The 23,492-nt window shown below is 43.6% G+C and overlaps 1 protein-coding gene across 2 annotated transcripts in view; it reads right to left on the bottom strand.

Moving 5' to 3' along the window:
• The window catches only part of MAP3K20 (mitogen-activated protein kinase kinase kinase 20), a 166,423-nt gene extending 159,441 nt beyond the window's left edge, over nucleotides 1-6,982 (bottom strand). Inside the window, exon 1 of one of the 2 annotated variants that reach the window (XM_058664646.1) lies at nucleotides 6,818-6,982. The gene's annotated coding sequence lies outside the window, so the exon portion shown is untranslated. The remainder of the gene's footprint in view (nucleotides 1-6,817) is intronic. The other variant, XM_004577056.3, reaches the window with a different exon arrangement.
• Between the last annotated feature and the right edge of the window lie 16,510 nt (nucleotides 6,983-23,492).

Here is a 23,492-nt window from a genome sequence, read left to right as displayed (position 1 = left end):
AAAAGAAATGATTTTCAATAGAAAAGGAGATTTTCCCAAACACTCAATCCAATACTGCAGCACTGTATTGTAACTATTTCAAAAACTCTCAAAGCTGTTTTCAATCTCACCTATCTATCAAGCAATACAGAAGGCTAGAGTGGGATTATCACATAAACCAAAGCATAATAAGGCGTTACAACTCTGAAAATAATGCAAATCACCAACAGTCACTGATTTCAATATCTGAATATCATGCCAAAATTTTTTCATTGAAAAATCTCCTTAATTGAAGTTTGAAAGATTTTAACTATTAAATTGTTCAAAGTATAAACGGGTACAGCACCATCAGCCAATTCATAAAATACAAAGAGTGTTTATTTTTTAAAGTTGTAGTCATCCTCCATAGTAACAGATTCATTAGTTTCTCTGTGCATTGAGGGGTTTTGTTTGTTTGTTGGGGTTTTTTGGTTTTTTTTTTTTCTCTTTTCTCTCTCATTTAATGTTTCAAATGAACAGACCAGAAGTTATCAGGTATACAAAGCATTACTTGACTTTTCAAAACTTTTATTTCCAAATAACTGACCTCAACGAGGAAGCAGGAGAAAGACCCAGTAGGCAGATCCAGCTGCCAATCCGAACTGATGAGCTACCAGACCCCTCAGGCCTCAGATCCTCCGGGTGGTGACATCCATCCTGCACAGCCTCTGGGAAGTGGGAGCTCCTATGGCAACACCTCACACAGTGCCCAGCACGTTGCATGCAAAGTGTGGTTTACTAAATAGTTAAAAAGTTTTGATCTCATATTTAGCAACCTATTCCTTCAGTTTTAATAATTAAGTATGCCTTCCTGTCCTCATTTGCAAAATTGGTTTTTATTCTAACTGCATTAGTTTTTCAGAGCAATCATTAATAAAGGCACCAGTATTCATGTTATTTTTAAATCTTTGTGAATGTGTAAATTATTTCTCATTTCTCTGTTGATTATTTTGGTTTGTGTCATTTTTGCAGGATCTTATCTCACTGGTAATGATAATTTCACTTTCTCTTAAACATTCTTCCTGGGGAGTTAAGTTTCCGAAAGAGAATACTTGCTTTGCCTGCTCCTTTTAGACACTGGAGCTTATAGGAGCTGCCTGTCTGATCACAGCACTCAGGCCTATGGGGTCTGAGAGTGCACCCACCCTCGACTATGGCTACTGTCTTCCCTTAGACACTGTCTATTGCATATCAAATAGGCATCTACGTTGGGAAAACTGTCACTTGCTCAAATACCTGAAAATCATGATTTAAAAAAAAAACTATAAATGTCTGAACATTACTAGAAGATTTTGGACCTTCTTTGGGTATTTCCACTATTCAGGTATATATACATCTATTTGTTTCTGAAACTAGAATCTGCTGTTTTCTATCCCTAATTTATACTTTCCTTTTCTTGATACAATACCGAAAGAAAAACTAATTTGTCCTGACCTGATATGACCAAAAAATGTTTCATTTAAAAAAAAAAAAAAACCAGCCTCAGCCTCCAACAGATACTCTGCCAACCTTCCTGCCTTCCTGTTCCATGGTACTTATCCATGCTGGTGCTGCAGCCTCCTTAATGAAGATCAGCAAGTAAGTTAATAAAAAACGGTGTGATCACCACAGGTATTAAAAGAATGTCCCTTTTGAGTCTCTGCTCTGCATTTTTTTTTTTTTGCTTACAAATCTTATCTTGAAAAACATAAAGAAAGCTCTGCTTCAGTTATCTAGCTAACACACCACATGTCACATAGAACGGGCTGAGGTTCCAATGTGAAATGGCTAAATCCTCATCTTGCCAGTGCCAGCATTCCATGTGAACACCGGTTCATGTCCCAGATGATCCACTACCCATTCAGTTCCCTGCTTGTGGCCTGGAAAAGCAGTGGCAGATGGCCCAAAGTTTTGGGACCCAGCACCCGCATGGGAGACCCAGAGCAAACTCCTGGCTCCTGGCTTCAACTCAGCTCAGCTCTGGCCACTGTGGCCACTTAGGGAGTGAACCAGTGGATGGAAAATATTCCTGTCTCTCCTTTTCAAAAATCTGATTTTCCTCTCCAAATTAAAAAAAGAAAAGCGAAAGAACAGGCTGGACTCAGCCACTAAAAATTCTGTAGGCAAGGACTAAAAGAAAGAGAATAGCTATTGTTTGTTTTCTTCCATCTGTGTTTTACCATAAAATAAGATGTACCAAGCTGTCTCTCCTCTTCTCTGTATATCTGACTTTCCAATAAAAAGAAAATCAATCTTTAAAAAAAAGTAATCTAACTCTCTAGGTAGAACAAATAACACAAAAATCAGCTTGGTACATCTTATTTTTCCTTCAATATTCCAGGAAAGAAAAACTTCCATGGCATCGTTCTTCCCAGCAGCATTGCTACCAAGAGAAAAGAGGGAACAGGAATGTGGTTGGCGGGGGCACTCCTGGCCAGCAGTACCACGTGGACTACGTCCGTTCCAGTGGGGATGCCCATGCACTCCTGTGGGGCCTGTGTGTTGAGTAAGAGGCCGCTTCCTGCACACGAAGAAAGGAGTGTGACCGCGGTGAGGGAGCGTATGTCCAGGGACGGCTGGGAGAGGAACTCACAGGTGCATGGGGAGAAAGGTCAGGGACACACTGAGCCTCCTCCACGGACCAACCTAGCCCCAAACCCTAGGGTCTGCTGCTGCCCAGCTCTAGCTTGTGCCCGGAACCATTTCTGCCAGCTTGGTCTCTCAGAGTGAATGTGCCCTGGGAAGGGGAAATCAAGCATCAAAACCTCATAACCTTGACGTAAAAGGAGTGATGATAGGAAATGGGAATAACACAAGATCAGCACAGAAAATGTGAAAACAGTGGTTGATCATTTACCACGATTCTTTTCCCATCAGGATGCATTGTGCATGCAGGGGCTGGGTTGTGAAGCTAAATAACGCAGTACGCTTTATCAGAACCTGAAGTGTACCCATTCCCACACACAACGTATAAATGCCATATAGAAAGTGTATGAATGGGGGTGAGCATCTGGCACAGAGCCATCAACGGCATATGACAGCTATCCAGGCCATCGCTTGGGACGTCTGCAGCATGTATCAGAGCGCCAGGGTCAGATTCCTGACTTCATTTCCAATTCGAGCTTTGTGCTGATATACATTCTGAGAGACAGCAGTGATAGCTTAAGTGGCTGGGTCCCTGCTGCCCATAAGGGAGACCCAGAGAGAGTCCGGCCTTCCTCGCATTGGCCTGGTCCGACCATGGCTAAGCCACTGTCATGGGCATTTGGAGAGTGAATAAGTAGATGGAAGACATGTGTGTGTGTGTGTGTGTGTGTGTGTGTGCTTCAAAGAAATAAAATACACATATAAAAAAAGATGACAAGGATGAAACTGTGGTAAGTACCCTATCCTCCAATATCAATACTATTGTTAAGATCTAAGAGAATAAACACGTGTCATAGAAGAGAATGCAAAATCCACATGAATTTTCTCAGTATCTTAGTATTTCAGTACTAGATTTGGGAGTGCTGCCTTCCACTGAGATATTTATAGGAACAGACTTGAAAGAAAAGTTTCCTTCTCCTCCACATAGAGTATGTTGGTAGCAAAGCCCAAAATGCAGAAGATGACAAAATGATCCAGGGACTAACTCGTCTCTTCCCCTTTTTGTTTACCTAAAGGGAAGTCCCAGGATGGGTTAGAAACGTGCCGGGCCCTGACAGTCAGCTATGCTCACAGTCAACAGGGAGAGGGACCCCAGCTAGGGCTTCTTATCTGACCTCCGAGTCAAAACCTTCCACGGTTCACATGACTCCCAAATGCCACAGTTATGTAAATGCAAGAATCTGCACATTCTCCCTCCACCCCCCGTCCCCCAAAACATGACAAAACTGTATATAAGCACCGAAGTACAAGAAACTCCTTCGGAACCCTCCATACTCCAAGCACAAGTTGTGGTAGTATTATTGTGCTACATACAAACACAGGATCCGGGAGCTGCTGGGCCATCCCTGCAGACCGGCAACACAAGCAGCTTCCTCTGTGGGGAGCTTGAGAGAATCGGCAAAACACCCCTCCCCACCACTCACAGTGGCTGAAATTTCAAGCACTCCTTGAAGAACACACACAGGCCATCTCATATCCTTAACCTTAGCAACAGGCACTATAACCCCCAACTTGTATATCAGTAGACTGAGGACCAAGGCTGATGCCCTACCCTGCAAGTGACACAGCTCTGATACCCAAGCCAGATCTTTCCTTTCCACTATGTCTTCTGCCACTGTTTCATTCATAATCACTTTTGAATTTTCTTTTGCTGACGTAAACAGATTCTTTCCTATTATACTGATTACTGTCCACCCAAGGCACCTCAAGGTCCATACGAGGTTTTAATTTCCTATTAGTGACTGTGACAATGGGGTTAGGGTTTTAAAAGGAGTGGCTACTGTGTTCTCATAGAATCATCAGCGGAGTTGAGGTCATCTCACTGCTGTTAGGGCATAATCGATGTCCATAGGAGTCTGACACAAAAGCACCCATGGATCAGTCAAACCAATCTTAGCTCTAGCATTTATAGCTCTCTTTCCTTAACAGGTGCAGTTTGTTGGGCACAGCTGGAGCTCTGCTTACTTGTGTGTAGAGGGGCAAGGTTAATAGCCATGCTAGAAGTAGCCTAAATCTTCCCGACAGTAAGACCAAAAGGTGCCTCAGCTGTTCCCATTATACTCAGATAGACAAGCCACCCACCCCGCCAATCTGTCCTGGGTGGAATAAAATAGAAAACAAATGATCCAAATTGATTTTTATTTCCAGCATCTCAGGATAGTTGTAAGGTTACTTATTCAAGAAAGATCACAACCAACACCTTTTTGTGGTTTGAACAAACAAAAACAAACAAACAAACAAACAAAAACACATTGGTTCTACTCTTTTCTGCATCTCCGCTTCTAAAACCAGCTGTTCATTTTGCCTTTTCTCTCCACAGGCATTTTGCACTTTCATTTTATCTTGAACATTTCCTCTGTGACTCGATTATTCACTGCACACCCTTCATAACTCCTATTCGTAATTTTGCAGCCCTCTTAAAGTCAGTTTCACTGCTCATTGCAGATAGGCAGGGAGCCAATGTATTGCCAATAGCACTCACTCTTGTGCCGACTTAAAATACACAGTGGCGCTTGCCAGGTTTCCTTATTAGGCAAGAAGGTCTCTTAGTTCCCAAGATCTTTGACCATCCATTTTTAGATCCAAATCCGCATGCTTAATATTTGGATATTAACTTTCCCTCTCTCCCTCCTCAATGTATCCTTATGTATTCCCTAAAACAATAAGAAACCAATCATCTGTTTGCTTCCTAGACAAGAAAAGCACATTCCTGCCATTGTATTATGCTGATTTACTCTGCAATTACTACCACTAAAACTCGCTCTAAACAACATTTTTCAGCTCAAAAACAAAAACTCTCAAAATAATCCTGAAGTTAGAGTAAGAATTAAATGGTGGAGGACTGAAATAACCAGAGCACATCGCTCCCAAAGACCATTTCTTTTATCTTAATGCTCTCTTTTCAAACAAACTAAATTCATATTCATTTGCAAGCTCCCAAATCTCTCACTATTGTAGCAAGAATTTAAAACAAAGACTCTCAAAACGATAATTAAAATGCAGCCGCCACTTATTTTGGGGAGGAAAAAAATATCATGATATCCCACTGCGGAGAGAGGCCTACTACAAGGAAGGCGGCATTTGCCCGGTCTTGAATCACTGGTTTATTTTTGTCTTTAAACCCGTTGGTAGGTTTGGAGCCACAAAGCCTTGGTAGTTCGCTTCGACTAAGGTCAGGAGAGCAAGGAGCCCCCTGGGGCGGCGGAGCTACGAGCTACCTTGGGCCCCTTCAGCCTGTCCCAACCCCAGCGTCCTCGGATCCCCCTGGGAGTTGGCGCTCCTGCACTCCCGACAGCCTCTTACTGCACCATCGCTAGAGCGGGCCACCACATGGTGCTGTTTCGATTATTACAGAAACCAACAAAAAATAGCCATTAAATTCCCCTTATAAACGTCTGACAAGGAGCAGGTGAAACATACATTGCCAGCAACCCGGACGCGGTTGTTTTTTGGTAGGCAGCTCGGCGTCACCTACAGTCTAGAGTCAAAGTTTTCCTAGCTGTCAGGAGCCAGCCCGGTGCGGACAGGGGTGGGCCTCGGCGGATCTCCCGGACCTGGGGCGGGTCTCGGAGCTCACGGGTCCCGGGCGGTGTCGAGGCTCGGTTGGAAGCCTAGACGGGAGCCTCGGCGGGGCGCGGCCCGGGGACGCGGCCGAAAGGGCAAGGGGGGGAGAGGACGCTGGGGTGGGAGCCATCCCACTGCAAAGCAAAAGTTTGCTGGCTGTCCCTGCAGCCCGCTCTTATTTGGGGGACACTCGCCTTTCGCTTCCCCTCAGGAAAGCTCCCCGTCACCTCCGTCAGGGTCCCGGGCTCGGCCAGCGGGGCCGGACGGCGCGCCCTAAGCCCGAGACGCCGCGGCCTGCGCCCGGCTTCTTCCGGGCGCCAACTTCTCCGTGGGACCGGCCCGAACTTCCCGGAGCCGCACTCGGCCGCGTCTCGGCTGCGGTCTGGCGCGGGTACCGAGAGCCTCCCGCTGCGCACACGGCCTCTCGGCGGCCCGCGGGGTGCGCAAGGGGCGCCCCGAGAGGGAATCTCCCGTCCGGCTGGGCTCCGCGCGCCCCAGGAGGGGCCTCCCTCGGCCGGGAGACACTCGGACGGCTCGCGAGCGCCGCGGGCCCTCTTCTAGCTTGCTCCTCACCCTCTCTCAGTCCGCGGCCTGCAGCCGGGCTCCCTACCTTGGCTCCCGGGCCGGGCGCGAGCAGCAGCCGGGGGCGCGGAGCCCCGCGCGACGAGGGCGGCCGCGGGGGTCGGGAGGACAGCGGCCCGCGCGGCTCCCACGCTTCCGCCGGAGTCAGGAGTTGAACATTCCGCCTCTCCGCGCGGCGCCAATGAGCAGCACAGTCGCCGCAACAGCACCACCTACCTCCCGGCGCGGAACGGCCACGCGCCGGACTTTCCCGGTACACCCGGCGCCCCGGGGCCGCCGCCCCATAGGGTCCCATCGCTGGCCCTTTCACCAGGGGGTGCTGCCCTTTGGCATTCTGACAGATTAACACCACCTGTTCCAACAGCAGACCTATGCTTTGGGGAGACAAGGAAGGCACCTGCTGTAGTGGGGAAGGGAGCAGAGCTGCAGAGATTGCCGGGGCTGAAGGGGTCCCTGCAGCTGCCTCGGTGGACCCATCCGTGAGTACCCCCGCAATTCTGAGGGGCCCTAACTGAAGAGACAGAATCAGGTGTGGGCCTAATGTTGGAAGGAGCCACTGGGGACCCAAACCCTTGATTGCTAGTTGCTAGGAGGCGTGGGGAGACAGGTGGAAAAGGTGTGAGCTGCCCTGTCGGAGGGTGGCTGAGGGGGATAAGGGGGATAAGGGGGATAACTTTCCTCACCTGTGAACACTAGGGAACTATGAGGAGCATGTAGGAGGGGAGGGGAGAGAGGAGGCCGGTGGCTGTTTGTGTTGTTGTTATCTTCATGGAGAAAAGTCCACTCTGGGCAAGCGATGGGCCACGGGGCTAGAAGCAGCAGTGTGACTGCTACCACTACCTGGTTTGTGGGATTCTGACAACCGGAGTTAGGAATTCCGAGGAAGCTGGAAGACCTGTTTCAGGGAGGCGGCAGAGATTGGGGACCCGCTAGATGTGAAAGAGAGAAAGAGTGAGATCAGCACATCCGTCCTGGATGACTGGAAGAGTGGTGGGTGGTGGCATTGACAGGAACAGGAAGATGTGGCTTCCTGCAGAGTTTGAGGTCACCAGGGGAAAACCAGGTGGAGGTGCAGCGGCTGAAACACGACACCGACCTTCAGCCAGCAGGCCAAGAACACAGCGCACAGCTTGCAAGTCTTTGGTGAAGGTTAAACATAGGAAGTGCAGGGATGCTGTTAGATGCAAGTTACACAGCAACCACTGCAGGCTTTCCCTTGGATAAAGTCTGAGCATTTTCGTATTACTCGATTCTGTTTTGTCACCTGAGCAATTAGGATAAAAACCAACAGGCTAAAAAAAATTCCTAATGTATGTAGGTAATCCAATATTGCTTAAAGCTGTCTAGCCATAGAAGGGAAAACAAAGGCTCCTTAGTATCTTTAGCATAATCTCAGGGTTAAAGAGTCTGTACCCATTTCATTTCACCTGTTAAGGCACCAGACTATGAAGGTGAAGGGACAGGTGGCAGGGTCAGAGCAGCTGGCTGTGACCTTAGGCATGCCAGTTGTCAGCCGGACGCTTTGTTCTAGAAGCTCGGTTTCCCTTGGCAAAGGGAGAGGGTCTAATGAGATGTTAGCTATAGGTTCCAGCTTTAAAGCTGAGAATGCTTTCAATTTGAAGCACATGGCTTAAGAATCTTCAGGTTGTGGGCGACACTACCCCCTCCTTTAATTCTTTTTTTTTTTTCCTCCCATAAGTAGGATAAAAGAACAATCACAAGAACACTGAACGGTCAAGAGTAGCCTCTCAGAGATGCCTACAGGAACATCTGGCAGGCATTGTCATGTCTTCCCAAGCGGGTTGTAAATTCCCTAACGTCTCCTATTCTCTGCCCATTGCTGAAATAAATACCTATTCATTGTGTGATAAACTTCCTGATTCCAGTCTGACTGTTCCTTTGCCAAATTGCCTATTTTCTTAGGACTACACCGTTCTATTCCCGCCCAGACTTTGTAAATAGACTAGCACTGATTCCCATCCAGTGGGTCTGCTTATACAGACTTCCAAAGAGTTTGAAAGTTTGCTAATTCCCACCTGGCAGATATGGTTACAAACATAAACAGCAATAACAAAAGAGATCAGGTCCAACCTGTCCCATCCAGCTGCCCTATTCCTTTATTTCAAATGTTTCCACCCTAAAAATAGATGTGCTCTCCAAGTGGGGTAGCTTGGAAGTCCTTAACACGTTCTGATATCCAAGAATGCACTCCAAAATAAACATCTGCCTACATTTTTAAAAAGTGGGTTTGCTATGCAAATATAGCTTTGTAAGAAAAGCATCTGACCTCCACTCTGATATAATTCTCCCTTAGCCCTTCTTAATTAGAAATCTTGGAGCTGCCACCTGCTATCAGTGGATCCAAGAAGTGCGAACAGAAATTGAATGCAGGGCAGAAAGAAAGGCAGCTCCCCTCGGGAGTGACAAGTGGCAACCCTGCACACTGGCACCCAAGAACACTTTGTCTAGCCATCTCAGTTCTCCTGCTGAGATGGTGAACAGTCTAGATCTGTATCATGGCTGATTAACCACCTTTTGGGCAAAGGTACCACGCTTTATCTGCCATGCAGTTCTGGATGCCTAGGAAATTAAAATACGCAATCAAATATCCTTTTAGATTAGTAGCCATTTCCTTAGTCTCATAAATGGAAGCCTGGATTACTGTTTGAGCTTGGTTATTACATCAAATATAGGAATTAATAAGCACACTTATATTAACATTTATAGCATGCTTTAATCAAAAATAGCTATCATCTAAGTTTTAAAATTAAATGTCATTGTTTTACAATTTAATGAATCTATTGAGCAATTTTTTTTATTGGACTGGGCGTTGTAGCACAGCATGTTAAGCTGCATCTCATGTTAGAGTGCCTAGGATCATGTCCTCTACTTCTGATCCAGCTCCCTGTTGATGCACCTGGGAGGGAGCAGATGATAAGTGCTTGAGTTCCTACCACCCATGTGGAAGACCTAGTTGGAGTTCCTGGCTCCTGGCTTTGACCTGTCCCAGCTCTGGATGTTGTAGGCAGCTGGAAACTGAATTAGTAGATAGAAGATTTCTCTGTCAGTTGCCCTACATTTCAAGCAAACATGAATGAACTTTTTAAAAAACTAACAATTTTTTATTATTTTAATTGTGCTATGTGATACTTTACCTTAATATAAGAGAGCTAGGTTCTTGAGACTGCTGCTTCTATGCTTCATACGATACATTTTCTCTGGGAAGTTCCATGGTGCACTTCAGAGAGCAGAATGCCAACAAAGTCTTAGTCTATTGAGGAAGGAAGTTTTGATCTTGCAGATCTCTGGAAAGAATTCCTGACTGCATTTGGAAAGAGTTCCTGATTCGAGAAGCAACACAACAAGGCAACTCCACCAGGCAGGAAGGAGAAAACTGTACCAGATGTCAAGAAGTCTGGGATGCAGTGCCAGCTCTGTCCGTATGCATCTGTCCGGTGCTTGGAAGGATGCCGTCTGGTGGTCATGTGGATTGATAAACTACTACTTCTTAGAGTCTTGAGTCCTATTCTCTGTGCCGTTCACTCTACCATTGTTTGGTGCTGTTTCTCAAAATTCTAATAAATTTGTCCAAGTCGTAGCTAAGTTTATCACACCCTTTCAGCATTGATCTGGCCATCTCTCCCATTCTCCCATAGTTCTGTGCTGCTGCAAGAAATGCATATATTTCTCCCCAAAAGTCATGTCAGTTGATATGATTTCCTGACAGAATCTTAGAGGTATTGGTGAATGAAAACAAACACTAGGCCAGCATGGATCCACTGAAATCAAGACATGCCTAGTTTTCCCTACTGGAATCACAGAGAACAGTATGGAATCACAGGAAACAGGAGGCACTTGACCCCGTTTCTCACGATGGCTTTGTCAGTCAGAAGGAGAATGTAGCTGATGGCAGCACAATAGAATCTTGCTGTTAGCCTGAAACCAGAGCCACAAGTGCAGATGAATGGATTAGTGTGTTCATAGAGGATTTCCAGGGGTAACTGGTTGGACTCTTGCCTGTCTCCTGCCCTGGTCAACATTTCAACAACTTGAATGCAGACATAGATGGCAAGCGTAGCTAGTTGAATAACATGAAAGAAAAATCCTCAAAAATCCAATGCCTTTGTTCGGAAGCTTCACTTGATGCCTTACTGCCCCACAACTACCACCAAGAGTCACCTGCCACTTTTACAGATCTCCTACTTGCATGAGCCTGAACCCCAAGCCTTCCCATCCCCACATTTCCTTGTTAATTCTTCCTTCTAATACTGCTGTTCCTGCCCAGGCCCGGTTAAAATGCTCTTTCCCGAGACTATTTTCCAATCCTTTCCCAAGAAGTAATCTTGGTTGGACACCGATTTGGCAGTTAAAAATCTTCTTCAGTTCTCCCATATTTATTAATGTACCTGTCATTTCCTTCTCTTCATATATTCTTACACTGGTTTAAATTCACCTCAGCTGACCTAGAGGATTACTTGCAAGCTCTCACTAAATATTTAATGAAGAATAAAGGAATACATTTATAATTGGATTATAGTTCAAATAACCACATTAAACTGGTTTAGAATTTGTAAAGCCTGCATGAATATGGATTCTATTAGACATTTTATTAGCTTTGCAAACATTATTTAATTGCTTCAGTTTTTTTCTATTTAAGTAAGACGAAGTAAGGACTCAGATGCTCTGCTAAGTAACTTGTTCAATATGTAGCTGGTCTATGATGAGGTTGGGATGTAAATAAATTGACATGTATAGTTTCATAGCCAATTTTCTTTTTGTACTTTTCATCATGGAGAATATAGAAATTTTTGATAAATATGTTAAGGAAATACCTATCTATGACGATAAACCTTTCTCAAATATTGCTAAAAATGTCCTAAATTATTAAAAATGTGGCAAATCTTAAGAAATTTGTACAAAATTAGGAAAAAAGTTCAAATTTTTCTAAAATGGGCATTGCTAAAAATGCCCTAAATTTTTAAAAGTTTGGCAAAGCTTAAGACGTTTGTACAAAATTAGGAAAAATGTTCATATTTTTTCTACAAGATTGAAAGCTTCTTGGTATTATTTATTGAAATAACACTTACCTACCAAATAGCCTAACTGAAAAGTGTTCATATTCATTTAGAAAAGATGTGAGAATTTTAAGATTTTACAGGCTGTTGTGGTATAGTGGGTTAAGTTGCTGCTTTCAATGCTGGCATTTGGGGCTCAGCGCAGTAGCCTAGCAGCCAAAGTCCTCGCCTTGCATGCACTGGAATCCCATATGGATGCCAGTTCTAATACCAGTGGTTCTGCTTCCCATCCAGCTCCCTGCTTGTGGCCTGGGAAAGCAGTCGAGGACGGCCCACCGTCCTGTGACACTGCACCTGCGTGGGAGACCCGGATGAAGCTCCTGGCTCCTGGCTTTGGATCGGCTCAGCTCCAGCTATTGTGGCCACTTGGTGCTGCTCTTTTTTTTTTTTTTAAGATTTATTTATTTTCATTGGAAAGGCAGATATACAGAGATGAGGAGAGACAGAGAGGAAAATCTTCCTTCCAATGGTTCACTCCCCAAGTAGCCGCAACGGCTGGAGCTGAGCCAATCCAAAGCCAGGAGCTAGGAGCTTCCTCCGGGTCTCCCACACGGGTGCAGGGTCCCAAGGCTTTGGGCTGTTCTCGACTGCTTTCCCAGGCCACAAGCAGGGAGCTAGATGGGACGCAGGGCTGCTGGGATTAGAACCGATGCCCATATGGGAACCCAGGCGTGCAAGGCGAGGACTTTAACCACTATGCTATCATGCTGGGCCCTTGGTGCCGCTCTTAATAGATGAGTACAGATGAGCCTTCATCTTCACATAACTCACAGTATCACAGCTTCTGGTGAGCTGATGAAACATTATAGCTGTGTTACTATTTTCATATCACTCAGAAAGCTTTGACAAGACATGTCTTACTATTTTCTGCATAAACGAAATTGAAGCCAACTCCCAGATGTTCTGAGAAGCCAATGACATAATACCCCAAATCATTTCGTTTCATCACTAATTTCTCAGATAGGCACATGCAATAAGAAGGAAGTCTTCTATTTATTGATATGTGGAAGAACAATAATAGCTGAATTATTCACTGCATTTCATAATTGCTCAAAAATAATTAAATGAAGTCAGCCAGTATTTATATACAGTTCTCAGGTATCTGGATAATTTTTATGGTGTCTCGTCATCATAAACATGATTAAATAATATAAACACATGATCTGTCCTGAGTAGTGATTCCCTTCTCATCTATATGTACTTTTTAAATTTTTAAATATTTAAATTTAAATATTTAACATTTAAAATATTTTAAAATGGCTTATTGTAGCATCTTTGAGGTGTAAAGAGAGCGAGATCTTCCGTCCATTGACTCACCTCCCAGATGCCCACAACAGCTGAGTCAAAGCCTGGAAGCCAATTCAGATCGCTTATGTGGTTGGCAGGGACCAAAGTTCCATCAAAAATTGAGGTTTCACCTGCTGCCTGCAGCAGTGTTAGCAGGAAGGTGTAATAGGAAGTGGAGCTGGGACTTGAATGGAGACATTCTGATATGTATGTGTGTGTCCCAGCTAGCATTTCAACAGCTACACTTCCAGTTGGCTCCTGTGTGTGTTTTTTAAGTGATATAGTCCATCTGTCTATTTTATTTATCTGAAACACCATGAAAAAGTCTATAACTAAACAATATAGCTCCTCTTCCGTGTTTCAGAGTGGAGATGAAGAGTGTAGAATTGACTGCTTCCTAGGATCTGGGCCAAAATCTCTCAACTGTGAATTTACCAAGTCAGAATCAGAAAATCTTGGTCAAATTTCAAAGTCACATTTCTTTTACATTACTCCTCAATATAAAATTTATCCAACTAACTTCATAAGTTTTCCTTTTTTTTTTGTTGTTGCCACAATTGTTTTTTCACTAACTTCTTGACATCCATTTGTATTAAGCCCTTGTCCACACTGTAAGTGTCATTAATGTGCCATGTACTCCTTCTTCCAGACCACTAAAAAAATGCTATCACTTATGTATTAAATGTTGCGGTCCAATAGATTTAATTTGCTGTTGTAATTTCAATGCATGTTTTCCAAAGACAAAAAGTTAAAATTGGCCTTAACATAAGCTTAAATCCATACCCAGTTTATAGTTATTTTACTATAATGCAATCTGTGTTCTCTTATCAGCACTGTTGTAAGCTCCATTGAAGCCATAATCTATTGATTTTCTCTTGCCTCTTTTTCAATACAGTCATCATCATGGCTCTACATACAAAGCAGAGTTAGAACAATTGTTGTACTCTAATCCACAGCTATTTATTAAAGGAAATTAAGTCTTTTTTTCTCAGTGGATAGTCTTCCACTGATTTAAGAAATGTTCTACATAAGGAAATTATTGTATAACCCTACTATTTGATTTCCCCAGGCAGAGTATCAGTGCTCTATGAAATAATTCTAAATCTTTTAAATCTTTTAGACAAGTAAATGTATAATACAAAATGTTTTATAGACTTACAGAAAGCACTCCTGTATCTTTACATATATAAAACTAAGAGTGTGTGTATATATACGTGTGTACATCTAGTTTTCAAAAACTACGCATGCCTGTGCATCAACTCCCTGACTCTAAGAGAATCAGTTTTATTTTTTTTTTATGAGTGAGTTGGCCTTGCCACCTTCACATCAGAGAATGAAAGTCATTAAACCCTTGTGTCACTTTGTGTCACATACCATCCTCATTAGGCCTTATAGTACCAGTTTACATGTGCAATGACATGAGGCTTCTACAAGCCTTTAGTGCAATACTCACATACTACATATGCTCACATATTGCTGTTTCAAATTATTGTCCGTGAGGTTATCATTTATGCTTCCCTATAGTATCTTCAGGAAATATTTTCTTTTCTTATTCACTCAAAACTTCACTTGCTTCTAAATGATGTTATCCAACTATGACCCCATAGGAATCTTTTCTTTTTCACTTTGAAAAGTTCACTTAACCTCCAATAGCTGAGTCTCTCCATCTTTGAGTCGTTCCCAGATAACTCTGCTGCCCATCTCAGAATGTTACTGTCAAGTTTCACTGAGGTAATTTACGGGACAATGTTTTATGACTAATACAAAAATCAAGCCAAAGTTCTATCAAAACATTGCATTGCAAAATTCAGAAATTAGAACCGTATTTCTGGAAGATTTTTCTATGATGAACTTTCAGTAAATGTCAGGAAACATGCTATCCTTTCATATTTGACTTTTCGGATGGTTGTGGGTATGTCTAAGATTTGAAGAGAAAAATGCCTGCATTTTAGAATTTTCCTAACAGCATAATTTTATAACACATAATTTTCAGTTCTACAATAGAAAGTAGAGTTAAAAAGGTGTATTAAACCAAATAAATTTGCTTTCCTATAAAGAACTTCTTTTGAGAAGTCTTAAAAAAAAAAACATTGGTAGGCCTGGCACGGTATCCTGGTGGTTAATGTTCTCAGTGTGCACGTGCTAGGATCCCATATGGGTGCTGGTTTGTGTCCCAGTGGTTCCCTTTCCCATCCAATTCCCTGCTTGTGGCCTGGGAAAGCAGTCGAGGACGGTCCAATGCTTTGGGATCCTGCACCCGCGTGGGAGACCTGGAGGAGGTTCCTGGTTCCTGGCTTTAGATCAGCTCAGCTCCAGCCATTGCGGCCACTTGGGATGTGATTCAGCAGATGGAAGATCTTCCTCTCTTACTCTTTTCCTCTCTGAATATCTGCCTTTCCAATGAAAATAAATCTTTTTTAAAAAAGAAAACCTTAATAAGCGAGATAGCATTGTGACATGGTATTTTAAACCATCCTCTGCAGTGTTGGTGTCCCCTGTGGACACTGGTTCTTGTCCCAGCTGCTCCATTTCCAATCCAGCTCCTTGCTAATGCTCCTGGGAAAGCAGTGGAGGATGGGCCAAGCGCTTGGGCCCCTGTACCCACATGGGAGACCTAGAAGGAGTTTCCAGCTCTTGGCTTTATTGTGGCCCAGTCCTGGCTGTTGTCACCATTTGGGGAGTGAACCAGCAGAAGAAGATCCCTCTCTATTAATTCTGCCTTTCAGATAAGTGAATAAATAAGTATGTAGAGAAAACAAGATCTGAACTTAATTTTCCTTCCAGGGATATTTGTCTTATAAAAATGCTTAAGGTGCTTTAGAGTTGATTTTTAAGAAGATGTTATTGGAGAGAGAAAAATTGAACACATACAAGTACATAGTAAGAAGTAGTTGGCAGGTAGATAGCATTTTGTTATCACAGCTCAAACTGACTAATTCAGAAGTGCGCCAATATAAAGGACATTCCATCAAAATGAAGTGGAGAGCAGCACTAATTATGTAACGTGTTCATACATGTGTAAACCCTTCTTTTCCACATATACATACAAGCACATTTTGCCATAATTGTTTAAGTATCGTAATAAAAATTGTCCCTACTGTCAGGTTTTAGGAAAAGATGAAAGAGTTGAAATAACTGGATAATTGTCTTAATTTTTCACTTTGTTAAATAGAGCAAACCTTGCTAAACCTTTATGGTAGACATTTCAAACTACTTGTAAGTCAGACTGGCAAAATCCTATGGATTTATTTCTGTAGAGTAATCAAAATTCAGCCTCGTTTTGCCTGCCTCCACCTGTCTAAAGGACCAGTTTATCTGGATCATTTGCCATGCAAATTAGTGACCTAACTCTCCCACAACTTTCAGAGTGTCAGATGACATTGCCTAACAGCCATGACCAGCATCCCTAGCATTGAGGGAAGTTGCCTTAGTCATGCCTCTGCATGGGTACAAGTGTTTCTGGTCCTCACAGCTCTGGATACAGTAAGCTTGACTGTTGATGTCCTGTTACAGCATCAAGTTCAGAGGTATTCTTGAGGTCCTGCCTTGATTTCAGCTTCTATGTAGCTTCATCTCTAGGTTGATACATAGATGGGAACCCAATTCAAGTTCTCACCTTTTTCCAGACTTAAGCAGGTCAGGATGCATCAGGTCTGATCACCAGAGACCTTGGTAACATGATAGACCCCTAGAATAAATGCTAATGAGGACTTTGTAGTGTGTAAAACTCAGATTAAGACTTTGAAGGTGTGCTAGAATAGGGACTAAGAACAGGCTTTGGAATTAGCTAGATCTGGACTGAAGCACAAATACAGAGTATATGAACTGTGCGGTCTTGGATATTTTACTTCGACTCTCTGAGTCTCAATTTCTTCATCTGTAAAATGGGCGATTAGTTTTTCTTTTGGATTAAACAGGCTAATATGTAAGCAGGAGTGGCCAGACGTAGTGTGATGCTAGCTTCAGATCAATATAGCTCTGGCTGTAGTGGCCATCTTGGGAGTAAACCAGTGGATGGATGATCTCTCTCTATAACTCAAGTGAGATAAATACATCATTCTTATTTTATTATTATTGTTTTATGTTAAATATTTTATTTATTTTTATTAGAAAGGCAGATATACAGAGAGGAGGAGAGATAAAGATATTCCATTCACTGATTCACTCCCCAAGTGGCTGCAATAGCTCAGAGTTGAGCTGATCCAAAACCAGGAGCCAAGAGCCTCCTCTAGGTGTCCCACATGGGTGCAGGTCCCAAGGTTTTGGGCCGTCCTCAACTGCTTTTCCAGACCCCAAGCAGGGAGCTGGATGGGGAGCAGGATCGCCGGGATGCGAATGTGAGCCCATATGGGATTCCAGCGCATGCAAGGTGAGGACATTAGCTGCTAGGCTACTGTGCCAGGCCCCTTATTTTATTATTTTTTAAAGCCTCACTATCTTTTGGTGAAATTAAATCTCATGCTTTTATTCCTTCGCTATTTTCTGATATTTTCTGTGACATCAAAAATGTATGTAATTACCAAGACTATACTTTCAGGGATCATTTCTATAGTTGTCAAAAGTGTATGTAATTACTTTTGTCAAGAGCAAAAAGAAAAGCAGATAAGGCAGGCTCAGAGCTGATAACATATGCTTTAGAATCCAGTAAACTTGGTTTCAGATCCTAAATTACCAGATACTTCATATCTCCTAGTGTTTCCTCCTTAGTAAATGAGACCATTTACCTCTTAGATGTGGAGAGTATCTGACCCAGAGTGGGGACCCAATAAAAACACAAAGAGCGTTGTTCACTGCAATATGGTCTAGAAAATTCTTTCAAAGTCAACATTCAAAAAATCTTTTATATTTAAAATCTGTATTCCTTAGTGATTTTACTTTTATTTCATCTTTTTAAAAAGTACAGAAAATTTTCTTCTGCCCAATCATCTCCTAGTACTCAAAAAAAATTTCATAACCCACATCACAGACTTTGTTCAGTTGCTCCAAAGATAGTTTTTTCCCTAGCGAACCTGTAATGCAACTGCATATCTCAGTTATTCCCATAATCCCACCCAATGGCAGCTGTCTCAGTGTTGACTTAATATTATTGATCTGTCTGTATTGTTACTGAGAATGAATTCTTTTTTTCTTAAGATTTATTTATTTTCATTGGAAAGGCAGATATACAGAGAGGAGGAGAGACAGAGAGGAAGATCTTTCATCCAATGATTCACTCCCCAAGTAGCCACAACGGCTGGAGCTGAGCCAATCCAAAGCCAGGAGCCAGGAGCTCTTCCAGGTCTCCCACGCAGGTGCAGGGTCCCAAGGCTTTGGGCCGTCCTCGACTGCTTTCCCAGGCCACAAGCTGGATGGGAAGCAGGGCTGCTGGGATTAGAACCGGTGCCCATATGGGATCCTGGTGTGTTCAAGGCGAGGACTTTAACCACTATGCTATTGCGCCAGGCCCAGAATTAATTCTTAATTAAAATGGCCCAGCATTACCTTGTTCGCATAGAGTGCCACATACAATAATTCCTACTAAAGTGTACACTTTGGTTCTTACCTACAATGTAATTTCTGAAGCCAGGAATATGAATGGATTTTTTAATAGTTTATGAGTATTAGGTAGGGGAAGATTGGAACTACTAGTGAAGAGCAATTTTCTTAAGAGGAATCTCATAGCAATGAATATTTGTTTCTACATTGTACAGACTGAACATGTAAATGGACACTCAGGGTAGGGGTGAAAATCCAACTTTCAGGGTAACCTCTGAAATGCATGACTTGTGTTACAACTGGATTTTATTTCTGTCCTATAACATATTCTTTCTGTTTTATGTTCTTCTATTTCTGCCTCTCCTGTCTTTATTTGAGAGGCAAAGTGACAGAGAGAAAAAGAGAGAGGACTTCTATCTGCTGGTTCATTCCCCAGACACCTGGCATGACTAGTTGCCAAAACCAAGGGCCTAGAACTCAGTCCAGATCTCATTTGTGACCCAATTACCTGAACCATCACTGCTGCCTCCCAGGAAACAAGAGTCAGGAACCAACATTGAGGAGCAAATCCAAGTACTGCAGTGTGGCATGTGAGTGTTTTAAGCACTAGCCAACATACCCTCCTTGTCTCACTCTTGCATTCAGTAATTTGAAAAGTTTTCTATCACAAATAAGCTTGTAAGTTGTCCATATATGAGTTTTAGTTAAAAGTCCTGGCCACTGATTTGCAGGTAGCTCTCTCCTAATGTTCCCTGAAAGCAATGGATGAAAGCCCAAGTATCTGAGATCCCGCCACCCACGTGGGAGACATGGATGGAGCTTCTGGTTCTTGGCTTCTTGGCTTCTGATTCTGTGCCAATCCCAGCTGGTGTGGCCATTTGCAAGATGAACCAGCAGATGAAAGATCTCTGCCTCTGTGTCTCTCTGCCTTTCACATAAACAAATATGGTGCCCTGGTTCAATGATCAAAGTAAAAACTTTGAAACTGGTGCAACCCAAGTTCAGAAACACATCTGGCAGGACTCCTGCAGCCCCTCTGTCCTGAGTCAGCGTCAATGACTGGACGCCACAGCATGAGTGGCCCTCCTCTTCTGCACATTGGTGATTGGTTTGGCTGGAGATGCTCAGGCATCCTCAAAAGTCCCAGAGTACTTTTGCGTGTGACCTGTCATTTCAGCAGAGAGCAGAAAAGGCATCTCTCAAGGCCCAGATGCTCAGGGTGCCAGGGGCTTTACATATGCTCACTTGTTTAGTGCTCCCCTCACCTCCCTAGCCTTTGTGTGGGAGGCATTATCTATCATTCCTGTGAGCACATGCGGAATGTGAATCTCAAAGTGGTTAAAGTCATCAGCCAAAGCTCCCAGAAGATGTTCTCCTCTGTGGCACGCATGAGGACACCTGCTTGGGCAGTGGCAGCTGGAGAGAAGGACCACCTCTTTCCTTGCTACACTGCTGGAGTTGGATCTGAGTTAAATCCAGATCTTTCTAAAGTTCAATCGTCCTGCCTTTTGGCTCTTCCCTGATGCTTCCCAACAGCAACTAGCTTCACCAGGGACATCTGGCAACACCATGCTTGCAAAAATCTCTCCCAACAAGAGCTGTGATATGGGGATGGTGCTGTGGCACAGTCGATAAAACCAGCACTTGTGATTCTGATATTCCATATGGATTCCTGTTCAAGTACCAGCTGCTCCATTTCTGGCCAAGCTTCCTACTAACGGTCTGGGAAAATCAGCAGAAGTTGGCTGAAATACTTGGGCCCCAACGCCCACATCAGAGACCAAGAGGAAACTCCTGGGTCCTGGCTTTGGCCTGACCCACCCTCTGCCGCTTCAACCCTTTGGGATGTGATCCAATGGATGAAAGATTCCCTCTATGCATCTCTTTCCCAATCTCCCTGCAACTCTGCCTTTCAATAAAATAAATCCTAAATCTCATTCTGCTTTTTAAAAAGGCAACCACTGCATGAAAAGAACAGGCTGGCCTGGCTGGAGGAAGCTCTCCAACAAACTGCCTTGACATTTCATCTGCAGGATTAACTCCCTTGGGTTTAGATCCTCCAGCCCTGAAACAGGAAGTACGCCAGAGGCACTCTGGGTCTCTAGCCTGCTAGCCCACACTGCCAATTTGGACCTGCCAAGCTCCATAATCCATTTCCTTTGAGATTTATGATAAGACATTGGCTCATTCTCTCAGCCTGCTTTCTCCACAGAACCCTGACTAATGCACACAGCCAACTCCTGTCCTTACTGATAGGCTTGGCCCTTCCCATGAACAACGTCTCTCTGCCCTTCCAAAGCCATTGCATCTTGGTGAGTGTGGCTCCTGTGCCCCCACAGAGCTGCACAGCTGCCTTGCCTTGAGCCCTTCTTCCTCTGTGGAGATGAAACCGTCGTTCTGTCCCTTTGCCCCAAAATATCCTGCCTTAAACCATCAATTTTCCTCCATTCCTCTAAGAACCATGATGTTATCAGCTGGGTGATTTTTGCCAGGTGCCTCCAGCTAAGACATGGCTGATAGCTGGAGATCTTTCGAGGGTCTTCCAGACCCGTTCCATCTCAGGTGCTGCAAAACCTGTTCTGAAGAATCGTAGGCCAGTTTTGCCCTCATTTTTCTGTTGTGTTGATTGCCTTTTTATAGAATCGTTTGGCTCTCACTTACCTATTAGCAGCCTGAATCTGCCCATAAGGCATGCAGGAACCAAGGGGGAACTGGGTAGGTGTCACATGTCCTGGTCAGAGGCTTTCTCTCTTCTCCACTCTGGAGAGGAATACCAGGGCCTGTAAGCCTACAAAGCCTTATTTTCTTCCATTTATAGCTGGGTTGTGGCTCCAATTGTTTTAAATGTAAATTGCACCAGGAGCCATATCCTTGACATTCTCAAACTGTGTAACAAGCACACACAAAGGAGTTCAAGCAAAGCAGGCATTTTCCCCATTCTCTTACCTTGTCAGAGTTAGTAATATTCCCTCCACTCTCTCCAGCAGTGTCACATTATAGGCCACAGGCATCTGATAGATCAACCAACAGGGCAAAAAAACTGGACCAAGGTTCTGGAGCTGTGCTCATCCTCTGGGTAGGCATGGCTTGACAAAGGGCACACTAGTAAATGAAGCCTCCTTGCTCCATGCTTGGACCTCCACATACTTGCTACTGGGCTTCCTGGCCATAACTTTTCCCAGCAGCCATATAATACACTGGCAGCTTGGGTCTCCAAGATTACACAGGTAATCACTGGCTATATTAAGTATAGCTCATTAGAACTGTGCAAACACAGTGAAAGACAGTATAGTTGTTCCTCACAAAAGTTAACATGGAATTACCATATGATTCAGCAACGCTACTTCCAGATAGGAACCAAAAAACTGGACCTTGAGCAGATACTAGTACACTCATGTATATAAATTATTCATTCACCATGATCGAAAAGTGGAAGCAAATCGAATAGCCATTGGTTGATGAATGGCTAAACAAAATGTAACATAAAAAGCCTTATTTAACCTTAATAAGGAAGGAATTCCTAGAACACAATATTAACAGAAGGACTTTAAAGCCATCATACTCAACAAAACCACCCAGACACAAAAGAATAAATATGAGTATTGTATGATTCCATTTATATGAGGTACCCAAAATAGGCAAGTTCATGGAGACAGAATTAGAAGAGGGGTTGTGGAGGGCTGAATGAATGGGGAAACAGGGAGTTAGTATTTAGTGGATACAGTATTTTAGTTCAGGACATTGCAAAAATTCCTGGAGAGTGATAGTGGTGATAGAAACACATGACCTGAATATATGCAATGCTACTTAACTGTTCTCTCTGAAAGAGTTCAGATGGACAGTTTTACATTGTAGTTAAAAGTTAACAGCAGGCCGGTGTGCCGTTAGTCAAGAGGAGTGGCATTGCGTGAGCATTGGGCCTGCCACAACTTTTTAAGGTTTTCCATCACTCACCACTCCCTCCATTCTACCTTTAAACCCACGTAATAAAATCACAAGGAGTTGTGATACTCACCAGGTGTTGTAAGCAGTGTGGTGTACATGAAGCAGCAGCCTCTCCTCCAAGGTTTCACCAGCAGGTCAACCCCCTGGGGCAGTTGTTTGGTGCAGCAGTTAAGATGCCTGCATCCCAATCCAGCTCCACTTTCAATTCCAACATCCTGCTCACCAGCATCCTAGGAGATAGCAGGTGATGGCTCAGGTGGCTGGATTCTTGCCACTCATGTGAGAGTCCTAGATTGTGTTTCTGGCTCCTGGGCATTTGAGGAGTGAACCAGTGGATGGGAGGACTCTCCCTCTCTCCTTGAAATAAACAAAAGTTTCCAAACACTTCAATGGTTTATAACCTCAATGTCAATTATACCATCGACAGTGTTCTTGGTAACAGATGAAACACACTCAGGAGCTCTGATGCTTTCTTAGTTCTTCATAGTTCTCTGTCAGTCACAGTGAGCTTCTTACCCTTTGCTACCCACATTATTTCTTCTTAATTTTGTGTTGCCACCTGCTTAGTCAGCATTCACATCCTTTGGAGCTCAGTTCAACTGTCACTTCCTCAGGAAACACTTCATAGCCTTAGATTAAGTTACATTCTTATTACATTGCTATAGTGTCTGTATCCATTTGGGATACAACGTCTTACGCTAATGGATTAATGCTAATGCTAAAGAATGGAAACAATCTAATTATCGAGTCTGAGGCTGAAGCTTTGAAAAGTGACTAGACTGGTTTGGTTGCTGGGGTGGAGTGCATGATCCAATCATGGTGCTTTGTAAGGAGAGACCATTTAAACAGGGATAATCCATCCACTACATGTCTCCCACCATCCACTGCCCTCATCACACACAGGATCAAGGAGGCTGGTTG

This window comes from Ochotona princeps, chromosome 5, assembly GCF_030435755.1.
Source record: "Ochotona princeps isolate mOchPri1 chromosome 5, mOchPri1.hap1, whole genome shotgun sequence".
Taxonomy (NCBI): Eukaryota; Metazoa; Chordata; class Mammalia; order Lagomorpha; family Ochotonidae; genus Ochotona; species Ochotona princeps.
This window is presented reverse-complemented; position numbering and strand designations above follow the sequence as displayed.